At 42.0% G+C, this 5,449-nt stretch overlaps 1 protein-coding gene across 3 annotated transcripts in view; it reads right to left on the bottom strand.

The window, feature by feature from the left end:
- Positions 1-5,449, bottom strand: part of TIMM9 (translocase of inner mitochondrial membrane 9) — a 16,666-nt gene that overhangs the window by 5,977 nt on the left and 5,240 nt on the right. For all 3 annotated transcript variants that reach the window (XM_017872199.1, XM_017872198.1, XM_017872200.1), the window contains one exon: positions 3,805-3,892. The gene's annotated coding sequence lies outside the window, so the exon portion shown is untranslated. The remainder of the gene's footprint in view (positions 1-3,804; positions 3,893-5,449) is intronic.

Raw genomic sequence — 5,449 nt, 5'->3', positions numbered from 1 at the left:
AAAAAAAAAAAAAAAAAAAAAAAAAAAATCACGATAACTACTGACATTTTAAAAAATGTGATTTCCTTCATATGCACGGAAAAGCCTCCCCATTCCCCAGTGAGTGTCAGTGGAAACCACACAGGGAGCCTGGTTTCCGCCCCAATTGGCAGTAATGAGGTGCCTATCTCCCATCTACTCTGGAGTGGTATCAAAGGAGGCCTACTTGACATTCAGGACTTGCATTACTGCCTCATGACAATTAGGCCACATACCCTACTAATGTCAGTGGAGGCCACACGGGGAGAGTAATGAAGCACTGTAGTCCTTCCCAGTCAGGGAGTTACCAATGGAAGCCTGGTAAGACAGAATGCCCACTCTACCCAGCAGTAACAAGAAACTCCCTGCCCCTCCCCTCAAGTGTCAGAGTGAGGAACATGAATTTCTACTTCCGTCTGGCAGTAATGAAGTGGTACCTCCCACCACTTCCCCTCATGGAGCATTGTTGAAAGGAGCCAGATAAAAGGATTAAATAAAATCTAGAGCCTCATAACATGATATGCAAGATGTCCAGGATGCAATATATTAAAAAATCACTCATCACAGCAGGAACTAGGAAGATCTCAAACTGAATTAAAAAAAGACAATCAGCAGATGCTCAACATTGAGGAACATGTTAGGATTATCTGACAAAGATTTTTAAACAGAACCTTGTAAATACTTCAGTGAGCAATTATGAACACGCTTGAAACAAATGAAAAAATAGAAGGTCTCAGCAAAGAAATAGAAATATCAAGACCCAAATGGAAAGTTTAAGAAGTGAAAAATAGCCGGGCGCGGTGGCTCAAGCCTGTAATCCCAGCACTTTGGGAGGCCGAGACGGGCGGATCGCGAGGTCAGAAGATCGAGACCATCCTGGCTAACACGGTGAAACCCTGTCTCTACTAAAACTACAAAAAACTAGCCGGGCAAGGTGGTGGCGCCTGTAGTCCCAGCTACCTGGGAGGCTGAGGCAGGAGAATGGCGTGAACCCGGGAGGCGGAGCTTGCAGTGAGCTGCGATCCGGCCACTGCACTCCAGCCTGGGTGACAGAGCGAGACTCCGTCTCAAAAAAAAAAAGAAGTGAAAAATACAATAACCAAAATAAACTAAATGAATAAAATCAATGGGAGAACGAAGGGGACAGAGGAATCAGAGAATTGGAAGCCAGAAAATAGAATTCTTCAATCCCGCTGGGTGCTGTGGCTCACGCCTGTAATCCCAGCACTTTGGGAGGCTGAGGTGGGTGGATAATCTGAGGTCAGGAGTTCAAGACCAGCCTGGCCAACACGGTGAAACCCCGTCTCTACTAAAAATACAAAAAAATTAGCTGGGCGTGGTGGCGTGTGCCTGTAATCCCAGCTACTCAGGAGGCTAAAGCAGAATTGCTTGAACCCAGGAGGGGTTGTTTGTAATATTCCTGTATCCTTTTGATGTCTGTAAAACCTGTAATAATGTACACCATTTCATTCCTGATAGTGTAATTTGTAACTTCTCTCTTGTTAGTAAGTTTGTCAGTTTTATTAATCTTTTCAAAGAACCAGCTCTTTTTTTCTCTTTTCATTTAAATTGATTTTTGCTCTTTATTTCCTTCATCGGGTTCATTTTGCTCTTCTTTTTTAGGTGCTTGAGGTAGGAGGAGCTTGGATTACTGATTTAAGACCCTTCCTTCTTCCTTTCCCTTCCCTTTCCCTTTTCCTTCCCTTCCCTTTCTCTTCCCTTCCCTTTCCTTTCCCCTTCCCTTCCCTTTCCCTTTCTATAGTTCACATCAAAAAAGAACACAGATCTGATTTCCTTCACAGATTTGATTTCCTTCCTATAATGCCAAAATTTGTTGTTCTTTTTTTTAAAAAATTCCATCCTTGTATTTCTTTGGGTTATCAACCAGAGGTCAGAGAAACAAAGTATGAAATTTTATTTTATTTTTTTGAGACGGAGTTTTCACTCGTTGCCCAGGCTGGAGTGCAATGGCACAATCTCAGCTCACCGCAACCTCCACCTCTCAGGTTCAAGCGATTCTCCTGCCTCAGCCTCCCAAGCAGTTGGGATCACAGGCATGCGCCACCACACCTGGCTAATTTTGTACTTTTAGTAGACACAGGGGTTTCTCCACGTTGATAACGCTGGTGTCGAACTCCTGACCTCAGGTGATCCTCCTGCCTTGGCTTCCCAAAGTGTTGGGATTACAGGCATGAGCCACCATGCCTGCCTGAAAGTGTGAAATCTTTAAATGTTCTCTAAGTTTCAGACTGGAACGCTGTGTTGCCTCTACACATACCTTGTCCTTATTATACACCTCATGGTGACAAATGATGGTTGTTACTAAAAAATCTGAAAAGACATGTATGAGGAATGTCCAAGTGCTTTTGGACATTCTTCTTTATTCATTAGATAATGTATTAATATATATTACTTAAACAGTGTATATTTCCGCTTTTCAGTGAAATAAAGTTTATCATACTATAAAAGTAATATATTTATTGAGAATTTGAAAAACAAAAGATAAATAGTTCTACCGTTCACAGACCACTATGTTAACATTATGATTTATTTTCTTTAGAATCACTCAATTATGTATTTTATTTATTTATTTTTGAGATTTATTTATTTATTTATTTATTTTTCAGACAGAGTCTCACTCTGTGACTCAGGCTGGAGTGCAGTGGTGCAATCTCAGCTCACTACATCTTCTGCCTCCTGAGTAGCTAGGATTACAGGCATGCACTACCACACCTGGCTAATTTTTGTTTAGTAGAGACAGGGTTTCACCATGTTGGCCAGGTTGGTCTTGAACTCCCGACCTTAGGTAATCCACCCACCTCAGCCTCCCAAAGTGCTGGGATTATAGGCATGAGCCACCGTGCCCAGACCAATTTCATTTTTGTTGTTTTTGTTGTTTTTGTTTTTTCCAGACCTACAGTTGAACTCAAGAGCTAACAATCAGCAGTTTTCTTATGTCTGCTTAAATCTCTAAAGCTATCCTCTGTAGTCACCAGTATCTATCAAGATTACGGTATAGGCCAGGCACAGTGGCTCACACCTGTAATCCCAGCCCATTGGGAGGCTGAAGTAGGTGGATCATTTGAGGTCAGGAGTTCGAGACCAGCCTGGTCAACATGGTGAAACACCCGTCTCTACTAAAAATACAAGTTAGCCGGGCATGGTGGTGGGCGCCTGTAGTCCCAGCTACTCAGGAGTCTGAGGCAGAATTGCTCGAACCTGGGAGGCAGAGGCTGCAGTGAGCCGAGATTGTGCCATTGCACTCCAGCCTGGGTGACAGAGTGAGACTCTGTCTCAAAAAAGAAAGAAAAAAAAGATTATGGTATACATAATTGTAGGCAACTGGTTCAGAGAAAATACTGGAGATGACTGAGTAAATAAATGATTTTCAGAGTTACTTGCTACTTTGAGGTCTTCTAAATCTTTCACTATTCACTTTGCAGTTATTTAATAGTAAGCTTAGACTGACAAATTCCACCAGCCACATAAACCACCTGATGGTAAGAACAGATAGCAGTAATGTGGTTTTCCTTTTATTTGATCCTAGTTTCCAGATATTACAGCAAATGTTTGTTGTTATAGCGGCAAAGACCCATCAGGGGTTACCTTCTGATTATATCCCTGAAACTTGGAGAAGGAGAGAAGAAATAAGCGAATTCAAGAATCACTGGCTTAGATCTCAGGAATGACTACAATGATGCTGTTATTCTTGTGGCAAACAAAATATATCATAGAACCAGGGAACTTAAGAATAATGGGAGATTGTTTCAGTCATCAAGCTCAAACCTTTTCTGATGCATGAGTTTCCTTTCTGTTCTGGAAAAGTAGTTGTCCAACCTTTGCTTGAATGTCTCCAGTAAGGCCTGATTCTTACCTGAAAAATGAGGTAATATGATTACTAAGTCCCCTTCAAGTTCTAATAGTCTTTTCAATGAAATGTAAACTTCTATTGGCTAATCTTTTTTTTTTTTTTTTAAAGTTTCTTCCTTTTAGTAAGTGAAATTAGTTTCCTCTAGTCTGAGGTTACAATTCTTTGTCATATGTATTACTATTAAAAAAAATACTTAATGTCATGCTATCCTTATTTGTCCAGGCATAAGTATACATTACACTTCCCATGTGATTTTCCTACTAATTCTGGGAGGGATGGTTCAGAAATCTTAAGAAACTTACATGAGGTCACTTACACAGATAGTAACTGAGCAGCTGCAGCCTAACTAAAGTGTTTGGACTTCAAAATCCAGTAATTTCCCCATTGCACCTATAAAATGACCTATTTAAGACCTATAAAATGTCTTATAAGCTATTATGGCATATATCATCTATCTAAATATATTTTCCAAATAGCCAAATATATGTTATAAGCTAAGTGACTGACCAGGTGCAGTGGCTCAATCCCAGCATTTTGGGAGGCTGAGTTGGGTGGATAGCTTGAGCCCATAAGTTCTACACCAGCCTGGGCAACATGGCAAAACCCCATCTCTACAACAAATACAAAAATGAGCCAGCATGGTGGTGTGCGCCTGTAGTCCCAGCTACTCAGGAGGCTGAGGCAGGAGGATCACTTGAGCCCAGGAGCTCGAGGCTGCCGTGAACCATGATCAAGCCACTGCTCTCTTGCCTGGGTGACAGATCAAGAGACCCTGTCTCAAAGAAAAAAAGTATAAGCTAAGTCATAAAACCTAGCATCACAAACTGGGTGCCAACATTAGGTGTTTCCTGGTGAGATGCAGTAAGATAGCATCACCTATGTGGTATTCTGGCCAAAAGTTTGATACGCTCTAATCATGAGGGAATAATTAGGAAAATCTACAACATGAAACAATTTGTAAGACAACCTGACTGGTCTTTTGAAAAGTATCACTCATAAAAGGGGTTGAGAGGGCTGATTTCGAGTAAGAAAATAAGGCCAGGCACGATGGTTCATGCATGTAATCCCACCACTTTGAGAGGCCGAGGTGGGCAGATCACATGCGGTCAGGAGTTCCAGACCAGCCTGGCCAACATGGTGAAACCCCATCTTAATAAAAACACAAAAATTAGCTGGGCGGAGTGGTGGGTGCCTGTAATCCCAGCTATTTGGGAGGCTGAGGCAGAAGAATCGCTTGAACCCAGGAGGCAGAGGTTGCAGTGAGCTGAGATTGTGCCACCACACTCCAGCCTTTGCGACAAAGATCCATCTCAAAAACAAAACAAAACAAAACAAAAAACACACAAAGGAAAGAAAAAAGAAAATAAGCCTGGGCAATAAGGCAAGACCTAGTCTCTACCAAAAAGTAAAAAATTAGCCAGTGTGGTAGCAAGTGCTTGTAGTCCTAGGTACTCAGGAGGCTGAGACAAGAGGATTGCCTGAGCTCAGGAGTTCAAGGCTGCAGTGAGCTGTGATCATGACAGACCAAGACCCTGTCTCTGGGCCGGGGGATGGGGGGTG

The sequence above is a fragment of the Rhinopithecus bieti genome, unplaced genomic scaffold (assembly GCF_001698545.2).
Source record: "Rhinopithecus bieti isolate Rb0 unplaced genomic scaffold, ASM169854v2 scaffold_6717, whole genome shotgun sequence".
In the NCBI taxonomy this organism is placed as follows: domain Eukaryota; kingdom Metazoa; phylum Chordata; class Mammalia; order Primates; family Cercopithecidae; genus Rhinopithecus; species Rhinopithecus bieti.
The sequence above is the reverse complement of the archived record's forward strand: the minus strand, read 5'-3'. Positions and strand labels throughout refer to the sequence as shown.